At 39.8% G+C, this 24324-nt stretch overlaps 1 pseudogene; it reads left to right on the top strand.

Moving 5' to 3' along the window:
* Positions 1-4260: 4260 nt before the first annotated feature.
* LOC149205132 (glycolipid transfer protein 1 pseudogene) lies at positions 4261-4683 on the top strand (annotated as a pseudogene).
* The last annotated feature ends 19641 nt before the right edge of the window (positions 4684-24324 follow it).

Here is a 24324-nt window from a genome sequence, read left to right as displayed (position 1 = left end):
TTAAATGTTTGCTATTTCATGAATGAATCTTCTAGAATAGGTAAATAAGTGTCATATCAACATGAAAATACATTAATTACATCAAATAGGGTGAAAAATCCCATCCCAAGTCAAAACTGGCCAAAGCTGGGCGAATTCCTGAGCTGTAGGTGAAAAATTGTGAAAATTGCCCAACAGGTCGCGCCCTAATCCTGATAGGTTGCGCTTCTTTGGAGCTGCTTTTGAGGCACTTCCAGGTGTCCAAATGAGGAAAAAGTGGGTTTGTTGGAAAGGTCTGGATGTCTACTTTCCAACCCAAGTGGAATTTCTGAATTTGGTGGCCATTTGCCCCTCTAAAATTGCAATCTTCCAAGCCTGCTTCCTGTGTGTCAAAAAGATGGCAGAAAGTCAATTTTTGCATGTTTTTTGACCTTCTGGAGGCTCAAAACTTGATGAAATCTCTTGGTAATTGCTGAGCAGGTGTATCTTTGCATGAAAAATCCAGAAATGCTGAGTTTTCCTAAAATGGAGTTGCCCAACGAATAGGTCGCGCGCGGCGCGCGACCTGTTGGGGAGGAAAACTTGTTTTTTGCCCAAAAATTCATAAGTGACCAAAAATGCTCAAATTTTTTTGAAATTTGTGCTGAGGTTAAGTCATTTAGTATCATGCTCCTTCAAGAAAGCCTCAGGCAATATGTGGAGGGGATCGGGCCTTTTCCTTCGTTTTAGTGCTTTGGTCAACCGCCCTTGGATCACCTTCATTTTCGCCTTGCATACATGCATTCGGGCCCAATAGTGGTTTTTCATGTTCCGGAGCAGGTCCTTATCTTTGTTGGCCTTGGTAGCAAGCAATAAACCTTGATGATTAGAGGCCTACTTGCAACCTTGAAGAGATTTGGGGTCAATTTGCAGTTTATAAGCAATTTTTTGTGGGTGAATTCCCAACAGGTCGCGCGCGCCCAACAGGTCGCGCCAGTCTATTTTCTCATCTGGTAAGACCCCCCTGACAGGTCGCGCGCACCCAACAGGTTGCGCACTTTTACAGGAGGCTTTTGGAGGCCTTCCCAGTGTCAGAATCAGGTGCAGGATAGCTCGTTGGAAAGGTCTTTGAGTCTACTTATCATTTTACTCATCAAGAAAATCATTTGGCCAACCAAGTTAGGAGAAAACTTGATTTTTCCAAGGTCACTTCAGAGGTGTCTTTGATTCTCCTGAGGCAACGGTATTCTTGACATTTATCTCAAACCATGACACCTATGCAAAACGTGAAGGAGGTTTTTCTTATTTGGAATGTTGTGGACAAACACCTCTCTCAGTTTCCCAAAATTCATCTTTGATTTCTCTAAAACATCTTTTGAGTAAAACTTATCCCGATATGTGAAACAAGGAATTTTGTTGAAATGAAGCGAAATGAAGGGGATAAGGGGCTTGTAAATTCTTGAGGAAATTTTTGGGAGTAGGGAGGGATGTTAGGAAGCAGGGGAAAGTGGAATCGTAGAGATCGAGTGAGGGGAAGGGGTCCAAAAGGGCAAAACACAGGCCCAACCTAGAAAATTGCCAGGTTGTAGCTAGAAACTAGGGTTTGTGCAAAAATGAGGAATTTGGGGGACCTCAGTGATGGGAAACATTTGATAAGGTATATGAAGGATAGGGTAAGGTTTATGAACATCTGGATAGAAGTTTTGCCAATGATTTGACCGTCCAAGAGAAATTAGCTTTCAAAACCCTAGGAGAGGGAAATGACCCTGCCTAGGCGCAACTGAAGCATGAACAAGGTGTAAAATGACTCATTAGACATTGAAATGATAATGAAAACCCTATGAATGATGATACACTCAGCTGAAAAGTGACATAGATTGGCATTTGGGCAACTTTGAAAAGAGTGAGAGCAAACCCTAGACCTAATGCCTAGTGACCAAATTTTGCTTGAAAACTCTTTGAAATGACAAAATTTGACCTTGACACTTCAAAATCACTTTGTAAGAGCACGTTTGATCACTGGAGGAAGGCTGGAAAGACTGACACTAACATACGTGACCAGGCTCATTACGTGCATGAAGGGCTGCCAACAATTACATCTGTGTCCTGGTGGAAGCATTCTCAAGCGGCATCATTCTCAGGTTTACTTGAATGGTTAATCTGGCATTTCAGTATTACCTGATCCATTATTTTTACAGCCAAGTAGGGTATATTTTGTAAATAAATAAGCAGCCAAAAGGCAGCATTTCGTTCTGAGTTTCATTACAGTTTAGTTTGAAGTTTGCTGAGCAAGTTTTACAATCATTTCAGTCAAGTTTCAGTCCATAAATATGTCAAAGTCTATGTTGGTTGTCGAAATGATGACTCCATTGCCCAATGGATGGAGGCACTATCTGCTCTCCCAAAGTTTTGCGGTTCTTGGCACCTCCAAAAAGTGGGAGCTGCCATCCCCATTGGAGCCAATGTTAGACTCCATCTTGTCAGCCCGCTGCAGTCAAATTCACCAAGCTGATGCCACTAGAGAGAATAGATGGTTGGCAACATTAATGGCAGAGTTTGGAAATGATAGCAAGGACGTGTTTCTTGACCATGAAATGATACATCGAGAGATTCTATGGCAAGTTGCACTTATTGAGGATTCAAAGGCAGTGATAAAGAAAGAAGATGGCAATGTTTCCACTTCCAGTAGTGTCACAATTGATTTGGATGAACATGCAAGTAACATTGAATTAATGATATGTTAGGCATTATGTGGATCTTATTTTGAATCAATATAGGTAGTCATCTGTTTGGAATGCTGAGCCTCAAATTTTTGATCTGAACTTTGATGGACCACCTCCTTTCACTGCGTTCTTCTTCTCGTTCTCTGCATTCCACCTTCTCCTTGCATTATTTTCGAAACCTTGTCCGAAGAATTCCGAATCCAAATTTCTCGGCGCCATTCCTCCCCCTAATTTCTCTGCATTTTTAATTTCTTTGTGTTGCCCTGCATCGGTCCCCCCTCCTTTACATTCAGGACCGCGATTTCGTTTTTATATAGTCTCTGAAGATTCTCAATGATTTCTGCCTCTCCAACATCATTCCAAAATCAAAAGTTCTTCCCCTTCAATACACATGGATTTCTTTGTCCCTAGAGCGAGCAGATTCAAATTCTAGTGTGAGTTCACTGCCGAGATTCTCATGGTTCTTCCCAAATGAAAATGTATCTGGTGTGGATTGCATTAAAATGGAGGGTGTGCCATGAAATTGGGAATGTCCTCCATCATTATCATACAAGATTTTTTTTGTTATGCAATAACTCCTGAAATCTTAAACAACCGACGCAAAGAAATGAGCATAACGACCATGGAATTCTCCACGAAGAGTTGAAGGCAACCAGGAAGACGTTAAATTCCATTTCAATGATATATATAAGTTAATTTATGTACTGGTTATATGTGCAATGAACGAATGCCAAAGTCACATGGAAGGAATGGCAGTGATTGGAGAGTTTGACAAGTGTTGAATGTGTTGGAGAAGCCGACAGTGTGTTGACAGTGCGCGCGGTGCATTGAGTTAACATTGCTAGTGGAAATCTACAAGCGCGCGACGCACTGGGAGTGCGCGTGGCGCACAGAGCCCCAAGGCCGAAATTTATCATCAATGCATAAAAAATTCAATTTGCTGCGGCTCAATTCTTCTCCAAGAGCCAGCGCACGAAGGATACCTGAATATTGGGCGTATGATTCATAAAGGAAGGCGGGTTTTGTTGTGCTGAAGAAACAAGGGGCGACACGCTATATGAATTCGTGTTTCAGATATCGTTTCATATTCCTTAGAAATGCTGGTTATGATGGGTCCTTCAGGGAGTGGAAAAACTACGCTTATTAATCTGTTAGCTGGAAGAATCCAACAGAATGTCTCCAGTAGCATCACCTACAATGACCGGCCTTACTCAAAGGCCTTGAAATGCAGGATTGGATTTGTCACGCAGGACGATGTTTTGTTCCCCCATCTCACAGCTCGGGAGACTTTTACATACACTACTCTTTTGAGACTTCCCAGGACATTATCAAAGCATCAAGGCTCGCCCATAGATTTCCGTCTGTAATATCGCATTAGTTCGTTTGAATTACCATTTTTCTTCTGGCAATTTGCTGAGCTGGGCTTTTAGATCTCGAGAATTGGCTCGACTTTGTTCCCTTATTTTCGTCTGTTGGCTTTAAATTCTTGAAAATTGGCCTCAGTCAGGGTGGTTTGTGTTTATGTTAAGGTCTAAGTGCAGTGTGAAGATCAGAAGTGTTTTTCTTCCCGCGTCAAACAATGGACGTGACTAGGAATTTGGCAAAGGGTAGGTGCTTTGACATGGGGGAGACTATTTTTACTCCTTGTTTGGAGGCCATACCTCATGTGAAGTCTGCCGATGGTGATATACAGACGAAGCCATTCTTGGATGCCTGCAAGGTTGTGTTGCCAGTCATTGACAAGTTTGGCGTTGTTATGGCACTTGTGAAGGCTGATGTTGGTGGCAACATTTCGAGATTGGATACTAAATATGAACATGATCCTTCCGTGAACCATTTGATATATGAGATTGTGCGTAAGGAGATTGGAGAAAAAACAGCTAAGGAATCTTCTAGTTGCACAAATGCTCTGTTGTGGTTGACAAATTGGCACATTAGCAACATGGTGGCAATAGCCTTCCCTGTACGCGATGTTTTTAACTCAGGTCATTTTAAACTCTGAGGATTGATAATAAGGGGAGTCACAGTTAATGTTCTGTTTCTTCCAACAAATAAATCGAAATGAAAATGGCATTTCCTAGGTGGCAGTCATTGCACTATTTGGGCATTCGATTAATCTAAAGAACATATGTGGCAGCATGGAAATGTGCTCTCAACAAAGACACCTGTAGTGACATTTTGGGAGGGTGGTATAATGGTAATAGAAGTGAATAAATAGTTAAACCCAAATTAAACGTAGAATACCAACCATAAGCATAGATATAGGAACGAATTCGCCTATTTTGATCATCAGTCCTGATTCTATGGGATCTGCGCTCTAGTTTTGCCTCTTAATTAGCTAGTCATCAGAAGATTTAGAGGGACGTTGTTCTATTTTTAGAATAGATGAAACACTCTTTTCTAATTTTTTTTAATTTCAGTTGAAACAGCACCTTTGTTGTTGGGTCGATTTGTTTTCCCACAGAGGCTCTTATTTATTGTATTGCAAATTATTTGAAAAGGGTTAGAGAATTCTGAGAGGTGCGTGGAGAGGAACAGAATTTCATTATACAATGTTTGACAGAGATGAATTGAAGAGTATAGCTTCGATTTGTAAGATCCTTGTGGTGTGAAAGTTTAGCAAATGTATCTTTCTTTCTGTTTCAATGTCTTTTGTAATGTTTCATAGTTCATTCATAATCGTTTCTAAATGAATACTTTTAAGTGAGAAATGCAGAATTCAATTTATTTGCTCTGTCTTGAGGAAGTGTTCATATTTAATGTTTTCTTCTGTTTGATAAGGATCCATCCCACATGCCCTTGTCGACTTCTCAGCAGTCTTGCCATTCCGTTTAATCTCAATTTTATTGTTAAACTTCACTCCTACCTCGCCTTATAGATTAACATGTGCCTTTGATTAAACCTCTGCTCTTGCTGTCTTTGCCCATGCAGCCCAGAAAACCAAAACATTTATTTAAAACCTCATTTCATATCTCTTTACTAGCCTAAAATCAGTATTCCTTATTGGTCATCTCAATCCCTTTTGCAAACCTTTTACCGAGATAAACCCGGAGAGAGCCCTCTCTTGTCCTCGTAGGGCTAGCTACGAGGCTGAGTGTGGTATGATGTTGCCTCGAGTTTTGCCTTCCTCAGCCTGAGGCAGATTCGAACGCTAACACCTCCTCAGATGGCAATGTTCCATATTTAAAGCACACCAGTGCTCCTTATGAGAGTGTGGGGGTAGGAATCTTTAAATATCCTTCCTTGATGGGAATTTTCCACTCCCACCTCCTCATATTGCCTCTGTCAACATAATTTCGGTCAAGTTTGATCCTTGGGTCATTCCCTCACTAGATCTTGTTGATACATGGGGCGAGGTTATGTCGTTAAGTCCTGCCGAAATTAATTATGTGGAAATTGTTTTGGCTTCGCCTTCGGTATCCTCTGATCATCCTATTTCAAGAACATCTCTCGATGCATATTCTCAATCCCCGTGGCTTGGTTCTTCGGAATTTCCCGATCCCTTAGACGAGACTTAATTTCTAATGAGAGTATCATGGAAGTAATATCTCTGGAGAAAGTACCTTGGAACGAGACTCATCATCGTTCCTTGTTCTTGCCTGGTCCGATGGTCATGTCTACTTGCCTTGAGAAGTTTTCTTCTCCATTGCCTATTGACATGTCAGTTTCTCCTCACATTGTCAAGATCTTTTAATTGGGGGCATTTTTATCTCTTCATAGATTCAGGTTTTTTCTCCCTCCTCAAGTTTTTACCGATTGCCCATTATTGCAATGGGATTCTCATCTTATGACTCGTAACCCTCCCTCGCCCAAGGGCCATGGGGGCATAACCTTATATGAGTTCTACTCTATTATTTGGTTGAGTCAATGCTTACTCGCCATGTCAATGGTAAAAATTTGATTTTCATTTGTGTTGATTGATTACCCGAGTCTGAGCATGGAATCTCTCAAAAATTACTATGCCTAGGTCATCTTGCATGGCTACTTTTGTACAATAGTGTGTTATTCATTTTTGTACAGTGTGGTTTGGTGTGTTGTTTTGCAAGCAACTTTCCTTCTTATTATGTTTCTACCTGCTTTGCAGATGTCGGTGTCTCCTCACATCGGTTTCGCTGATGGTGCTTGCTGTAGTACCCATAATATATCATCCGCAGCATGGGCCATTTATGAACCCATGGTGAGTTTATTGATCTTCAAGGTGTTTGTCTAGGTTGAACAACTAATAACATCGCTGAGTATAACATAGTTATCGAATTGTTGTCAGAAGCTATCACTCTTAACATTCGGGAATCGGTTGTCAACATTTATTCACAACTTCAACTCAATGGGCAATATTCTGTCACAAACCCTCAAATATTGAGAATGTACCTACGTATTCATCTGTTGGAGAGAAATTTTGATTACATTACATATCATCATATTCCTAGGCACATGAATACATTGACAAATGCATTAGCTAATTATGTGTTGGATAGACATTTGCGAAACATGTGAAAATCACAAAAACAAAACATTTGTACCATAGTAAGCAAGGAAATATAGCATATATATATGTCAATAATGTTTGTCATACATAAAAACCCCAAAAATAATATGTGTGTTCAAATACATCTGTGGCTCGCAGGCCTTAATACATCCATGGCTCGTAGGCCTCCAAAATGTGGAGTGCCAGACCTATGAACTAATCAGCATGATGCTCATGGTAGCATGTAACTGATCATACTACACGAGTCAGTGGTCGGCGGATCCGGTCTGATACCCCCACTATATGCCTTTGATACTAGCATGGGATGTCACCCACCGAGGCATACTCTGGGATACCATGGGTCAATCCCTCAAGGTTCCACTCGATCTCCTCCTCATTAATGCTTCCTTCCTGATAAGGAGTGATGTCGAAGTGATGAGCAACATGCCTAGAAATTGGGGACATCTCGACAGGACACTCTGGTCTAACATATACATTTATAAAGTCAAAATGTCATGAATGCATATATTGCAAAAACAATAAAAAATCGGAAATTAAAATTGTTTTGTTTTTACCTCCATTGTCATAATCCTCTCCCTCTGGGAGTGGCATATCCAGATCACTGCGGAAGTCAGTACCACTAGAGGGCCAATGCTCGACTACGATCAACTATCGCCGTAACCACGAGAAGACAATGGGCTTATAGGACATCTATTGGCCCCTGGTAATCCTAGGAATCAATGCACTCCAACAGACCATCTGTGGGTCTTGTGGCAATGGCAGTTCTACCTCAGCAAGCTGGTAGTGAAATAGTGGGACCCGCTCCAGAAAGAAGGTCACTAGAATGGAACCATAGCAGAAATTCTTTAGGTTTCCCGCCTTGGCTTTTGATTGCTAAGGCTTCATGTTTACCTTCATGGTTTCCGCCTAGTTGAAGATAGTCGACTCTATACAATCGATAGCATAATGAAACTTCAACTTGTTAGTTTCATGTTATTCTTGAGCCCCAACTACTCCGTTTATGGTCAACAACAACACTCTCAACACAAGATCCCGAACAATCATGATCTCTATCTTACCTCTCTTTGATTTTAGTGCTTCTGGGCAGCGTTCTACAAGTAACATGGTCACACTTGCCCCAATAGGCCTTGAACCATACAGATTTACTGGCTCCCCTCTTCGTGACAGTCCTATGATGAAATAAATGTTGGAAGTTTCCAACTCCATGTCTTGGTCCCGGATCATAAAAACTTCTAGATTGACATCCTAGAGACTGATCAGATACCATAGCAATTCGAGTTGAGCCTACAGACTTGGTGTGAGGAATAATTTGAGGAGCCCATAGTTCCTCAGAGCATTCAAACAATTTGGGTCTGCCATTTCTTGTGTGTCAATGTCCTCATGCTCATGTTCCTTCCAATCCACCATTTTTCGCGATTTTTTCCCTACAAAAACCACACAATTAAGTCAATAAACATCCTTGGCTAGAAAAATTTGTATCCAATAAGAGAAATTAGGCAAAAACTTGGAAATTTTACGCTCGTGGCGCCAACACAACTGTTTTAAAAATAGTAGCGCCGACAGTGCACTTGACAATGTTAATAAACCCCGATCGAAGCGATTCCGTTCCTAAAAATCGCGCCGACCGAGTGCGAAATCTTTTGCTAAAATCTTCTCAAAAAATCCAAAAACGGTTAAAAACAGGCAAAACAAGCATGAAAATGGAGTTAAAGGTCTTGGCTCTTACCTGCAACTGACGGATCATTGAATGACCTCCCTAATCTCCCACAATATTCTCCTGAAAATCTAGGGAAAAAATGAGTGAAAAATGCTCCACACAAGGTAAAATGATAAAATGGTAAAAAATAATTACTTTTTCCTCCTTTTATTCATTTTTCATGAAATATTAGGGTTTTAAAAGTATTTTTGACCTATTTTTGCATCAGAAACTGGATAATTCATTTACCTTTTGTGTAGCGACGTGTGATGGATTACTAATGATGGTACTGGAGTCACTTTTAAGCTCTTTTCTCGACTCGTAAAACTCAAATGCAAAGATCGCCGATTATTTTTACCTTTTAGACTCGTAAAAGAGAATAAATATGGGGGGTCTGCTTTCAAGCTCATTTTCAACTCTTTAAACATGAAAAGATTGCCGAGCTCTTATCATTTTGAACTCGTTAAAGGTTGTGAATGTCGTTTACCTAGTATACGTTTACCCCTTTAGGGTTGGGATAAACTATTTACGAAAAAGGTACTCCTTGACTGAAATGGTCAAGCGATTCTCTCAAGTATTGTTTCCTACCTTTTCAGACTCAAGAGACAGAAATGTTCGAAAAGGGACCACGTGGAGTTTTCTTTTCTGTGTCTTTTTCAAGCTCTCTAAACATGAAAAAGATACCGAGTTACACCTTTGTCGGACTTGTTAAGATATTAAACGACATTAGATTCATCGCCATGATGGACATGAGATTCTCCTTCCTAGGGCTCATTAAAATTACTAGGTCGGATTCGTCTGAAGGATGAACTTATAATGAAAGCGCATGCTATCCCCTTGAAGCTTGCAATAAAAAATAATTAGGGTACCTGCTAGAAATGGTGGGGAAAATTGGAAATTCTATCAGTTGTGTCGACAAGTCACTCTTGAACATGACACTTTTTGCTTTGTGTCAGGTTGGTATATCCTCCTTTTCAACATTGACCTTCCTGGGTTGGGTTGTTCATTTTTTCCTTCCATTTGATCTCTGCCACATCATCATGACCACAGATCCTATGGATCCAAAAGTTGCAAAACTCTCGAGTTGTGTCGCCGATATGTTCAAGAGTTAGTCCTTCTGCAGTTACACTTACTCGTGATTCTCTGTATTGTTTGAAATCATTTGCATCCCTTTGTCTTGTGTCGATGATGTGGGATACATCATGGCCCTCCTTCGACATGGTTGCTTCTTGTTGACTTCAGCTCATTATCCAGGAAGCTGGACAAGAGACTCCCTTCCACTACCTTAGATCTTGCATGCCCTAATGGATAGTTCTCCACACTCACAGATAAGTTCAAATCATTGGCTTTCGATCGGGTGATTTCACCGGTGTTCGACTTCAGCTCCTTTATTCACATTCCGTGAACAGTGATGCTAGTACCTTGAGAGCCATTGTCATTACTAGTGGTTTCTCTCGTGCTTGTTAACAACTCACATCATTGATCGGTAATCAAGCGACTTTCTAGCATGTTCGACTTCAACACATTCATTCACATGTTAGGATTTGTACTTTGATCAGGCCGTTTGGAGTGCAAGACCCTGGGCTCAAATTACACTAGTCTAGGTTGCAAGGTGATATGACATGATCATGTTAATATACATGTCTCTTTCAGATGGATGGTTGTGACCATACCATGAGTTGTTATATGTGATCCTCCTCATTATTGGATGGTTGTGACCATACCTTTGTTTCGTTATGATCCTTTTTATTGGATGGCTATGCCCATGCCTTGGATCCATTTACACGATCATTCTTTGGATGGTTGCATCCATACCACGATTCATGTATCATTTGTCAGAGTTTTCAATAATGTATATGTATCTATGCTTGCTTGTAGGTTTTCCAATGATGGACTCCAGTTCCCAGCATCCACTTGTAAAGAATTTCACCCCTCACTTTAGTTCGTCCTTCATGCTTTAAGGGGCAGTTATTACAGAGCATTTTGTCACTATCCTTGTACTCCCCGTCCACGATCCTGGAGGACCTCTACAATGAACCCTACATGCTTCCCCATAATGAAGAAACTCCCAGTATGTCCCTCTTCATGAGCAAAATAATTCCCTTTTGCATCATTTCCCAAGAATCTTCCTATTACCCTAGTTTACAAGACCGATGCTACTGACCAGTTTCCTCCTTACGCCAATTTGCAGAGATTAAAACTAGCACTAGTGCTGTACAGAGCGACTGAGCCCTTTTTCAGTCACACCGATCCTCTTTTGGCAAGTTTTTAAATATGGAGTTGAAGCTTCCAGGGCTAGAAGCTTCGTAACGAATTTCTGGTAGATGGTTGGGCTGGATGGAGCCGAGGAAGTCAGTTTGGGCTCCTTTCCCATATTAGGATGGAAAAAACCCAAGAGATAAGACCTTCTCCCATGATGAGAGGAACCATCTCCCCTCCATCCAAGCTATATAAACCTCTCTTTTCCTAAGATAAACAAGTTTTGGAGTGAGTTTGAATGATCAACAAGACATTTATAGCTTGTAGCTTTCTAGTGTATGTTTGAGGGAGATAGTGTATTTTGGTTTGGTTTGAGACTAAAGGGAAGAGGCCTTAAAACTTCCATTGTTGAGGCTATTTATGAGATGCTAGCAAAAGTGTGCGAACCCAGATATGTCGGAGGAGACCAACAATGCCAAGACATTGGTTGTAATCTCTTTCTGAATTTATATACAACTATTGATTGATTTCCTACATGAAGTGTTATCTTACATCTTTATGGCTTAATGTTCCTAGAACTGTTAAGTAGGTTGAATACAATATTGTATGCTATCATGTTTGTTGTTGTTGTTTGTTTGCTTTTTTCAGGTATTCGAAGGAAGGAAATGAAATGAAAGATAGTTGGAGTAAGGAAGTAGGATCATCACCAAGCAGAACAACATTCTAAGAGGTAGGCCCTCTTATTTGATTCTAGCTTAAGGTTCCATAGATTGTTTGTTTGTGGCTAGACCCGCTCTCTTGGGCTAGAGGAACTTTTTTTGTCTGCACTGAGAATTTACCTGCACCACAAAGCATGAGACATTTGCTTATATGGACTGCAATCACTGTCTAGAATTATTTTTGCTTTTTCCATTGATGATTCAAACTATTTCTCTTTCCTATAATTATTAAAAAATACTTCCTTTTTTAGAATTTCCTTAAACTCATAATAGGGTTCAACAATTGTTAGAAGAACATATATCAACCAATCCATCCTATGAGAACATTTCTTTCTTCTATCAAATATAAAATTTGTCTTTATAATAATGATATGTCCTCAACTGTTGGTTCCTTTTGGTTGAGGTCTCTTTTAGCAGGGAGTTGTATAGGGGCATTATTAACCTTTGCTTTTTTAGGCTACTTGGCATCTTTCTGCTTGTTGGGTTCAGGGACATCTATCGTTCTACTTCTCAACTTATATTGCTTGTGAACCTCATAGACAACTGCATCATATCCTTCTCTAAAGTCAAATGATTCCCCTGATTTGGTTTCAACTTGATTAAAGGTGTGAGCCTCTTGATCATCCTGGGTCACAAAGATTTGTTGTTCACTGTTTAGACCCATTAAATTAATTTGAGTGTCCTCTATTGGCTCACTAGAGGTTGAATCTTCAGCATAGTTTTCCTGGAATGAAGGTCTAATGTTTTGGTCAGGACCAACCTTTCCGGCATTGGGATTCTGATTTTTTCGGAAGTTTGGGTTTCTTCCGGTGTTACTTGGTTGACCCTCCCAAGAGGATTTCCTTTAAATTGTTTCTACCCTATACCAAAGTCTGTCCATTACTTTAATGATTGCATCTAGTTTTTTCTCAAATGCCGAAGGTTCTTCTTTGATGGGTATCCTCCTTTCAGCCTTAGCTCGAGCTCGTTTAGAAATCAAGTTGGCCTCAACACTAACAGCTATGCTATGCATTTCTTCTAAGCTTCTAGGAGCTCTTTCTCTAAGCTGATAAGCCATGTCAGAATCAAATCCGTCAGGGAATTTGATCAAGGCCAAGTCTGTTGGAGGTCTAAGATTCTAAGGAATAGCATTGTACACATTATTAAATCTGGCACAGTAATCTTGAACAGTTTCTTGTGGGCCCCTTTTCAAGTTTTCATATTTTGATAGAATGTGTAAAGGGTCTTTCTTCTTCTCCCATCTGTTCAAAACATTTTGATAAAGGGCTTCTGGATCAGCAATAGTGTTTGCAGGTAGTGCCCTAAACCAGGTCCTTACATCACCAGTTAAGCTTTGAACAAAGACTTTCATTCTCACATCATCAGCATCAATCTCATAGTTCTAAAAATAATCTATCATTTTCTTGGTATGTTGTTGAGCTGTATAAGTGCCAGTACCATCAAAATAAGTTATTTTTCTTTGATAATCTTGAGGCAGAGCCCCTGGATTTGCAGGTAACTGTAGGGGAGCATATCGGTTTGCCATATTTACATAGATAAATGGGACAATAGGAAGAAATGTGACAACTGGAAGAACAGGGACAACAGTGGAAATATGTGCAGTGGATGGGGGAGTGGAAAAGATGTTTTGAAGTGCAGATGGTGAATTTGGAGAAGCAGCAATAATGGCAGAAAGGACTGATGATTTTGTAGGAGTAAGCTCAGTTTGGATAGAGTTCTACTCAGGTGTGTCAAGGTTTAAAGCAACAGAATTTTCTTGATTATCCCCGCCTCTAAGGTTCTTAGGGATCAAATTAGGATTTTCAAAGATAAGTGGAGGATTTGGATCCGGATTTGATCTGGTATAATAGATCTTCTTCCTTGGAGCCAGCTTCGGAATGTTATTTTTGGTTTTTCTTGAAATATTTTGAAGGATAGAACTTTTGACGGTATTTTGAAGAAAGCTAATGAAATATAGGAGCTTTGAATTTTCCTTCGGATATGTTGAAACAAGGAAACTGATCAAGAGCTTTGAGACAGCTGTTCAAAGCCTAAAACTAGGCTGGATATAGATTGAAGTAGCTTTTATTTAATCCTATGATTGCATAGCAAAAACAGTTTCAAAGGCTATCTAGCTAACTTCAGGTTCCATTTGTAGCTTTAGAAAATAGACAACAGTAACAAACAATCATTCAGGTCCCCAGTGGAGTCGCCAATGATGTTATCACTCAGGTTGTTCCCCAAAAGTTGTAAGAAAAGGGAATACGGCCAAGGTAACCACAGAACAATCTTTTAGACACATATTCTAGCCAATCTGCATCCATAGAGGGCTCTCTCTTTATAATTTAACTTGGTTCTTGAAGTATGTTAGGTTAGTTATGAAGTACAAGGGTTTGTTTGATTTTTTGGATGGTAATATTCAATAGAACAGGGGTGTAAGTTTGAGAAGTTTAGTCCATTGGGTTAATGGAGTCTATGAGGATAAACTTCTGGATACGGTTTCTTTGACAGAGGGTGGTACTACAGAGCAAGGTAATCAACCATGGAAAAAATTGTAAGCTGAAATCAGGTGGTGATGGAGTCTGTGGTGAAGGGCAATTAAGAATCCTTCATCATGTTGATAGAGGGAAAGTGGATGAATATTGCCAAGGAGCAGTTGAGGATTCCTTAGCTATATTCAAGATGTAAGAACCAGGGGAAACAAGAGCAGTTAAGAATTCTTGCTTATGCTAATTCTGAAGAAAACATAATCAATAACAGAGATTGAACACAAAGTACAGTTAAGCAAGTTCTGGGTTATTATTTTTCTCTGTTATTCAGATCATGAAACATATATGACGTAGTAAACATAAAAACTGTAAAACATGAGTTAAAAAGACTTATTGATCCATGAAATAATTTGAGAATCCTGTAACATAGTCCTCTGCCATCAATTCCACATCCAAAGAGTTCAGCAACAACGCATTCCAACAACCTTTTATTTAGAAGAGTTTTCAGAGTTACAACGCAGTTCCAGAAAATGTATTACCAACCCCTAATATTTCGCTTGGGGAGGTATTTGTACAAAAATGTTTACAAAATATCTCAATGAGATAATATCTAGCAATAAATTCTTCTACCTACTCTACAGGAGAAGTAAATGATCTTGGGAACAGGAAGAAATAAATGCAGAAGTAAATGCTGCTGTGCTGGCTGCTCAGTTGGTGAGATGTGTTGACCGTAAGCTTGGTGAGTCGGCTGGTGGATGTTTCCATTGATATTCCGTGCTACTAGCTCAGCTTTCTCGGGAGCATTTAATTTGGATTTGATAGTATGCAGCTCTGCGAGACTCTCACCCGTTCCCTTTATCTGCTTGATGATATCTGTTGTTTCTAGAGAAAAAAACAAAAGTTTGAAACCCGCTTACAAGATTTCCAACATGCTTAGCCACCACTGCTCTTCTGGAAACCGATGCCTTTGCAGCTTTATCAAAGTCTCATCAACGTCGATGTACCTGTAGAAGTTAGGCTGGACTGTAAAAAGATGTTGTACTTCATGCTCAATATAAAATAGATTTTCCAAATTGTTGTAAAGAGTTTGGGCAGATGGAAGGGTCTTCTCTGCTGGAGTAATTGGTGATGAATTTAGTTTATCAGCAGCATGTTTTTTCAACCTAATCTGGTACTCAGCTTGCTTCAACAGGCGTTGATTGTTTCCCACCAGGCTTGGCAAGCCTCGTTCATGCAAAACTGCAAATTTTTCTACAAAGGAATTTACCTCCACTTGCATGTCTTGGCTCTTCCTCTCCAAATTATGCATCAGAGTTCTCATGGTTAGAACTCTTTTGATTGTTAGGATGGTGCATGTCCTGTCTCTGATGTCCAATGCTGCCAGTTCTTCTCTAGTTTTAGTGTTCAAAAAGTGGATCATCCTGTTGGCATGTTCGGGCTTATGTCCCAATAAATTTCTGGCCTTTTGAATTTCCACCTGGGCTGCTGCTATCAAGTCCATCTGCTCATATATAACTTGAATAGATTTCCATAGATTACTAATGGATTCACCGATGTTAGCCCACAAAATGCCCTTGATTTCTTCCAGAGGCTTATATAAAGAAAGTTCATTTTCCAATGTTTTTACCTTGTTCTCTAAAGCCTTTACCTCTCTTGTCTTTTCTGCCACAGTCACTTTAGATTTGTCATAACTTACTTCTAATTTTGCAAACTTCTCTTTGGATTCTTTTAGTTCTGATACTTGGAGTTTTAAATCCTCCATAGCCTTTATTAACTCCTCTGTGGTCAAGACAGTGCTGCTGCCTGCTGCTGTTGTTGTTGTTGCTGTTGAAGTACCTGCTGTTGTTGTTGTTGCTATTGATGTTGGAACAATGGGAGGCGCTGTTGTTATTCCTGTGGGAGGAGCAATTGTGACTGTTGGAGCTATTTCAGATGGCTGGGAGGTCGACACTCCCTGCTTTTCCTGTAATGCTTTCTCCAAAGCCTGCTCTGTCTCACTTAGTCTTTGATTCATTTTTATCAGCAAATCCATCATGTCTTCTTCTGCTTTTTCTTGCACAACCTCTGTGGTTTGTGGATGCATAGTAATTGGTAGCTTCAATTGTTTCCTAAGGGCAACAATGTCCTCTTCCTTCTTCTTAATTAAATGCCTTTATTCCTTTAGCATCCTTGGGATCATGTCCCAACTCAATGATAATCTCTTCCAAGGACTTTATCCTGTTGTCCTTGGCTAAAGAAGATGCCTTCTCCAAATCTAATTGGGTAGATCTGTTGTTTAATGAGTTCTACAATTTGTGAGCCAACATTGCCTTATTTGCTAATGTAGAGTAGACCATCTCCCTAGTTTGCTTGTGCAACTCAATCTGGTCCATGGGGTGAATGTCTTTGGCAAGGATCTCCAGATTTGTTCTTATGTAGTCATCTATTGTCTGTGGTTGTTGCACTTTAGGCTTAAAGTGGCTCAAGATCATTTTTCCTTCTTTAATGTCATATGCAGACATTAACCTTTGCTGTTTGGTGGGGTCATCTTGAGAAACTGATCATAAAGTTGCAGTCTTATTGGCTCATTCTAGGCCTTGATGTCGTGAATGTTTTTTGATATCAGAACCTTGCTTGCTTTGCGGCCTTGTGGAGGAAACTTCTACACTATGATGTCTCTGCAATTCCTGCCTATGAGAGCTGGTGGATGTTTCTATTAGGCTTTCTATGGTTTCCTCAATAATTTCCTCTTCAGCTAGAGGATCCACTCTCTACCATTTTGCCTCTGGTTGCTCTGCTGGTCCACTTACAGGTGTGGTCTCTTCCCTGTCCCTTTTCTTGCCCTTTTCCTCATTTAGAGGAGTCTGTAATACTCGTATCTCTAGTGCTCTGGTCTGGACAGGAGGAATTTTCCCTTGGCCCTGTTCCTTTGGTGATGCTTGCTGATCTGTCATTATGTGATGCTATGTATCTAGCACTTCTTTGCCCTTTGATGTCCCTGCAACTGGTGTGGTGCTTTCTTGGGCAGGTTGTTTTGAAGTCACAACAGCAGATGTACCCACTCCTGTTTGCTAAGGCAGTTTGAAAGACACGTGTCCAAAAGAGTCCAGGTCAAGAGTCCTTTCAAGATTTTTCATTGCTTGTTCCATTTTTTCTTCCTCAGTAAGCTCTTCTATCAATGTGCCCTCTACCCACTCATTTTGATTAGCAAAATGCTCTATTTTAGGGATCCTACAATGATTATAGGCTGATAGACTATTTTTTACCTTTCTTTCACAGATGAATCCATTTGGGTCATAGGGTACCCACCAAAGACTCCTCTTTAATTTTAGTTGTTCACCCAATATTTCATCAGCATCTTGCCATGCTTCCTTTTTGTTAACAATAAAAGGGCCTAACAGGTTTCTTAATTTCAGCTGAGCTTTTTTCTTGGCACCATAAAAATGAGTCAAATCTGAGTTGATAAATTGCCTAAAATATTCAAGAGAAAACAGCCTCATAGGCACATATTTTAGCAGTTTATAAGGGCACAACTCATAGCCATATATCCTGATCTCAGTGTGATTCTGGTAGAAGTACCAGTCACCTATTTTGTAGCTTTTTGAGAGCTGTAATTTTTTTTGCATATCACCAGAGAGTCTGGGAGGAGGAGTTCTCATTAGCAGAGAGGAGACTGGATGTATAAATAAATCAATGAATTCACAATAAGTGTAAGGAGAGTGATGGACTACATGGAAGACTGAGGTCCAAAAGATCACAGACCTCCTTTCTCCTTTAGAGTCCAATTTTCTGATGGGAAATTGAAAACTGTCTGTTTGATAATAGAGAAACAGATGATATATATAGGAGGTATACTTGAAGACTCCTTCTCTTTCTAGACTCATGAATTTCTCATGTATCTTATTGGATATGAAAGTAGCAATGTCAAATTTGACAGCGGGAGGAGGTCCTAGAATAAACATGGACAACACAACTAAGATGGCTTCATCAACATATTCACTTGTCTTAAATCCCAGGACGTAGGATATCATATCAATAATGTATCTCCTAGTTTCATTGAGCCAGACATGGTGAAAAGGAGGTGGCTCTGTGGGCTGAAATCTGGCCTCATAAACAACTTGGCAATCTGGCCTATTTCTGCAGTGGTTAGTTTAGAGCCTTGCTCCAGCAAATATCCCATGGAAAGAGTAGCCAGAGGCTAAGTAGGTTTGAAGTGCAACATCTCATTTATGGACTCAGGCGTTATATAAAAAAGGACAGTTCCAGTTGGAGTCATCAATGCTCTCTGAGTAGGTTCATAATTGGCACAACATAGGTGGATACCATCTGGGAATACATTTACTTCAGGGAGGTAGTACCTGGGCTGATTGGATTCCCATATCCCATAGAGATTAGTTTTATTTAGGTGACTGTTCCTAATTTCACAGAATGCTTGGAGGTGGTTTTTGTCACCAATTAATTCTTGTATTTGAAAATCCCTATCAGCCAAGGGCAACCACTCCAAGTCCTTATGAGGAGCATTAAGGGGAGTAATGTTCAGGGCCACTAGAGCTTCCATTGGTTAATTTTCTGTGATTTTTCAACTTGGAATTTGGTTTTTTGCAGCAAAAGTAGGTAAAATGACACTTTCAGGACTTTTCTCCATGAATTGCAGACCGAAGCCGACTTGTATTTAGCTCGGTGGGTGAATTTTGCAGAGGAAAACGAAGTCTGCGGGGTTTGTTTGGTAAAAAATGGGCAAAAACAGTGATAATGGCGCACTTATTTAAGGCAGTATGGCGAATTTAACTCAAATTTGAGTGCTTTGGAAAATCTTGTAGAGAAGAGCTAAAAACAGGGGGTTTGGGAACGAAATTTAGGTAAATACCTGTTTTAATGAGTGCCCTGTGCGAATTGCAGGTAGCAGGCCGAGCTGGAAGACAGAACTGTGGACTCAATTTAGCTGGGTAGCAGACTGTGTGGTCGAACAGCTGATGTGGATGAAAATCACGTGCACCGGTCTCGTGAAAGCAACCAATAGAAATGAACGAAAATGACACATTCACGGGGTTTTTACGAAAAATTGACTTTGGTGGGATTTTGGCGCTTTTTAGTTGGGTGACATCAGCATGATGCGAGGTTTTGTCGTGTAGCGGGGTGACGTGGCGCTGACGTAGTGTTGAGGTGGCTGTGACGTCAGCAGATGACGCAAGGGTGATGTCAGCAGGGAGGCAGCAGGGGCGGTAAGCGGTTTGGCCCCCGCACCGCTTTTGGACAGAGGTGGTATTGGGGGGGGGGGGCAGCGAGCAGTGCGGGAGGCCGCCACCTGTCCCAAGGTATGGCTTGAAAACCACCGTTCCCTGGGCGCTAATGATCGGACGCGGAGGGGTTGTGATATTGCTATGGGCCGTTGGATGGCAAGGGCCAGATCCAATGGTTGGCAGTGAAAGAAACTAGCGGACGGCTACGGCGCGGGGGACCCACATAATATTCAATGTTTTAAATATATCAGGCGAGTATTTAAACTTTCGTTAATTAACCGGATGTTAATTAACAGTTGTTTTTTGAGCTCGGGGAGGGTATTTTATACAGTCTGCAATGTTGTTGGTCAGTCAAATAACTTGGGGTAAATTGACTTCAATAGTTTGCACGGGGATGGCTATTATATGGTTCCAGGTGAACCATTAATTCCCAAAACATAATGATATATTGCCATAGTTAGCAGGGGTAGAATATGTAAATTATTTTGGGGTTTTTCATATATAAACATAGTACAGGAAAGGGAAAGAGCATAGGGATTTACATAATAAAGTTAAAGAGTTAATATGAATATGAGGTAGGAATCAGCACTTAGTCTAACGTTTGAGATACTTAGGCTGAGAGGAGAAAAGTATTTTTACACAAGAAATGCGGTTTCGTTATCTTAAGTAAAAACAGAGTTTTACTTAGTCTTTTCATGAAATGAAGTGAACTAGGAGCACTGAGCATATCTCAATGTCCTTGTGGGGGGGTTAGTAAATGTTTCTTGGAGAAATATGGAGGGAAATTAGTCATGCTTCATTTGACTTTGTAGCCACCCCTTGCCATGACACTTATGATATCCATGAGATGGATTACCTTTAAAAGAGACAATTGCTCATAAACCTGCTTCCGCAACATCAAGACTGCCTACCCAGCCTATTACACCTAACATTTTTTCTTCCTTTTTCCTTGGGTGCATTTAAACTAGCAAACCCTCACTCTTTTCTTTTCTTTTAATTGCCATCTTATTTAAGTCTGCCCTTATTTCTTCTAGGGGCTCAGATTTAACTGTTGAGCACCATTGCTTCTCTATCTAACTACTTATCTGCCAAGCTTGAACTGTTTGGACAGATTTTATTATCTACTTATAAAATAGTAAATTTAAACATGGACTGGCCAAGATTAAGCTGTTTGGCCATCCATTAACTGTGACAGAAGTCACCTAAGTGCACATGATGAAATTTTTTGTATAAACATAATAGTAGTGGCATTTTGGGCTAGCACACTTTCTTGGTCTTTTCTTTGGGGTTCATTTTCTTTCTTTTTGACCAATTCATTCTTTTTTTCCCTTTGATCTTTCTTTTAGGGCATACCCTCTTTTCATTTTTTAATTTTTTGGTTTTTTCTTGTCAAAATATGGAACCTTTGCAACATGGAAAGGATGAACATATTTGGCATTTTACCAGTCAATCATGAAATATGACACCTATTGGTATAAGAGCATAACAAGTTCCATTGGCATTTTTGTTTCAGATGATTTTCTAGAAGTTTTGCATGCCTGAATTAGTTTTCACTTGGTCTCTGTAGTGACTCAAAGATTAGAAGCCTAAGAAACTGTAGATTACCCTGGTGTCTTTTTGTCTTCTTGATGAGTCTCACTGGTTTGTGAAATCTGTCCTTTATGAGAAATAGACTTATTTTTCTCTTTGCAAATCTTTGAACGAACTTGGTTATAAGTTTTGAATTTCATTTTTATAAAAGAAAACATATTTGGATGTTTTTTGATTGATTTGTTATTTTGAATGAATTAATCCTTAGTTTACTGAACAACTAAGTAAAACGTCCTCAAAAAGAATTTAAGCTTTTAAACAATTAGGTTTTATAAGTTTTTAGATCTCAAGATTAGTTTTTGTAGTTTTGAGTGTTTTCTAGAACTTGTTTGATCTCTTTTGAAAGAAATTGTTTCTTGTAGTTTCGAGTTTTGAAAAAGAAAAAGGGACTTATTGTGAGCATAATTAGTAGTCTCGTTTTGAGTTCTTATTGAAAAAGACCAAAAGATTTTCTTTTCATTTACATGTTGAAAGAAAGATTTGTTTCTTAAAAGAATTGCATTTTCGAACTCTTTCTTTTAGCTAGAAATTCATTGAAAGAAAACGAATTGTTTATCATTTTAGGTGCATTTTTTAGTATTTTTGGAGTCGAGTCTTCACACCATCAAAGTTTCATTTCCATACCTATTGACTTAAGAAACAACCCATAAAAGTAACGCTTAATTAAAATTGATCTAGCAATCTTTTTATTTCTAGGGCTATTATCGCCAATATAGCTTAGGCTAGTATCTTGGAGTAGGGAGTAATTAACTCTCCAAGATAGTTAAAACAAACAAGTAGCTATATCTTGTTGTAGGACATAAATCCAATTGTAATTGATATAATTTGGGAAGCTTCTCTTAAAGGAGTCAATCACGAGATCATGTTCGAACCTTTGAGACAATCAAGTTTGTTTCATTGGGAAAGATAGAAGATTTGCGCGTATTATAAACAGTAAACCTCGGATTAACCATTGTCGAGGAGCCTGGGGTCACTTGTTGGTAAACCTCAGATTGATCATGTCAAGGAGCCTTCAAGGGGATTGAGCTTTGTTACTCTGCCCTTGCGTGTAGATCGGATCGTAGAGTGTTCCCTCAGTTGTATTTGTTGTTGTTGGTAACCTTAGTGTCCATATACTTAAGATTATTTCCTAAGGTGACGGTGAAGGACAGGTCTCACTGTACCTAGAGTAGACGTCGACTAGACTCACTTGGAATCTTTGGGGGGTTCTCTTCACTCGAGACAGTTTTTTGAAGAAACTTGTGCCACTCTGTTTCATTAAGCAGGTTGTCGGGGTAACTGTTCCAACCGCCCTTTCTGTATTAAATTCTATGACGTTGGATTTCATCACCAACTAGTGTTTTATTACAGGAAGTTACTGTTTTTGTGTGGTTTGAACTGTTAGATTTTTTAGGCGTGTGATTCAGTTGTTTGTTTCTTTAGAGACTTTAGGTGCTTTTATTGAAATTTTCTTTGTTTGCGTGTGATTATTTTCATCCTACACCTAAAGATTATTATCCTTAATCAATCATGTCAAGACAGTCATCCATGTTTTCCCAATCACCGGAAACATTTTTATATGGCAGTCCTACTATTCCTTTGGGGTACCAATCACTTTCTGGTATTTTCTTAGGAGCAACTCCTCGAACGACTGAAAATCAATTATCACCTGGTAATAATGGAACTAAAACATTGAACGTAGAACAGATATTTATGATGTCTGGTAGTATTCCAAATCCTCAACCTCAAGGTAGTCAGTTACCGCCTGGGGGGCAAGGTATTCATTTACTGCCTGGGGGGCAAGGTAGTTAGTTACCACCTAGGGGGGCAACCTCAAGGTAGTCAGTTATCACTTGGGGGGCAACCCCAAGGTAGTCAGTTTCTGCTTAGAGGACTACCTCAAGGTTTTCAACCTTCAGGACAGTACATACCCCAAGGTCAACCCCATATTCCTTAGGATGCTTATCAACAGCCTCAACAACCCCAGATTCAGTACGTGCCTCAGGGTTATCAACCTCAAGGTCGGTACCCAACTCAAGGTTTCCAACTACCTTCTGGTCAATTATTTTTACAAGGAACTGGAAATGTACCTCCTAATTATCAACCTTACGCTCAACCAGGTTAATGGTCCTCCTTATGTACAACCTTTTATGGGTCCCGGAATGAATATGGTGTGGGATCCATCTCAAAATCAACAGCCTTTGCAACCTAATGTGCAGTTATCTAATCAAATTGGACAACCTTTGGTTTCTAGTCCAACCCAGAAACCTGTCCAACCTATGGTTCAAACCTCTGCACCTGGTTTAGTTCAGCAGCCTGGGCCTAACTCACCTTAGACTATGCCTCGAACTGCTACTGTAATTGCTGCATTTTCTATTCAACCTACCACACCTGTTTCTAGAGTATCTGTAGCTTCAGTTTCTACTATCCCTGCATCAGTGTCAACTCCTCAAGTCTCTGTGCCCCAGTTAGGACCTATGGTTCAGACTTCAGTCCAGATGCTTGTAGGACAAGCTGGTCCAAGTACAATTGCCATGAGTCAACCGTACTAAGGACAGTATCAATCTGGTCATACTGTACAAAATCCAGTTTATCAGTATCAACCATACCCTGGATATACTTATCAACAGCCTCAACGACCCTAGTTTTGTCCAGTTAATCCTGGTTTCCTGGGAGGTTATAACATTCCTAATGCAAATCCGATTCCAGGTTATCTTGGATATCCTCCTCCTCGAGCTGGTCTCATTACACAAGGTTTTCGTGAACCTAACCATCAGTTACCATTTATTGCAACTTTGGATTTACTTGATTTGTCGTGCCTTACGAACGATTTGATTTATTATCTTCTGTATTGGTCGCCAATGCCTAATAAGTTTCCCAGTGATATCCCGAAGTTTGAGGGTAAGTCAAGAGAAGACTCGTCAAATCATGTGATGACTTATCACCTCTGGTGTGCATCTAATTCTATTATTGATGATTCAATTCACTTACGTCTTTTTCAACGAACTCTAATTGGTCTTGCTGCCAAATGGTACATTGAGTTACCACGAGATAATTTCAGTCAGTTAGCCAATTCTTTCCTAAATCATTTTTAGTTGCCTGTTAGATACGACAATGGCACAAAATTATTAACTTCATTAAAACAATCAATATCCACATATATTTCTAATCATATTCATGAATGGCGACGTAGAAGGCGTTTAGTGAAAGTTTTTATTCCTGATCAAATTTTAGTAGAATGGTTCATTAAATCATTGTTACCTAAAATCACTGAATATGTAGCTAAG

The sequence above is a fragment of the Pinus tabuliformis genome, chromosome 1_2 (assembly GCF_031772625.1).
Source record: "Pinus tabuliformis cultivar Carrire ecotype Pingquan chromosome 1_2, CPIR1, whole genome shotgun sequence".
Taxonomy (NCBI): domain Eukaryota; kingdom Viridiplantae; phylum Streptophyta; class Pinopsida; order Pinales; family Pinaceae; genus Pinus; species Pinus tabuliformis.
Note: the sequence above shows the minus strand (reverse complement) of the source record. Positions and strands in the feature narration are given on the sequence as shown.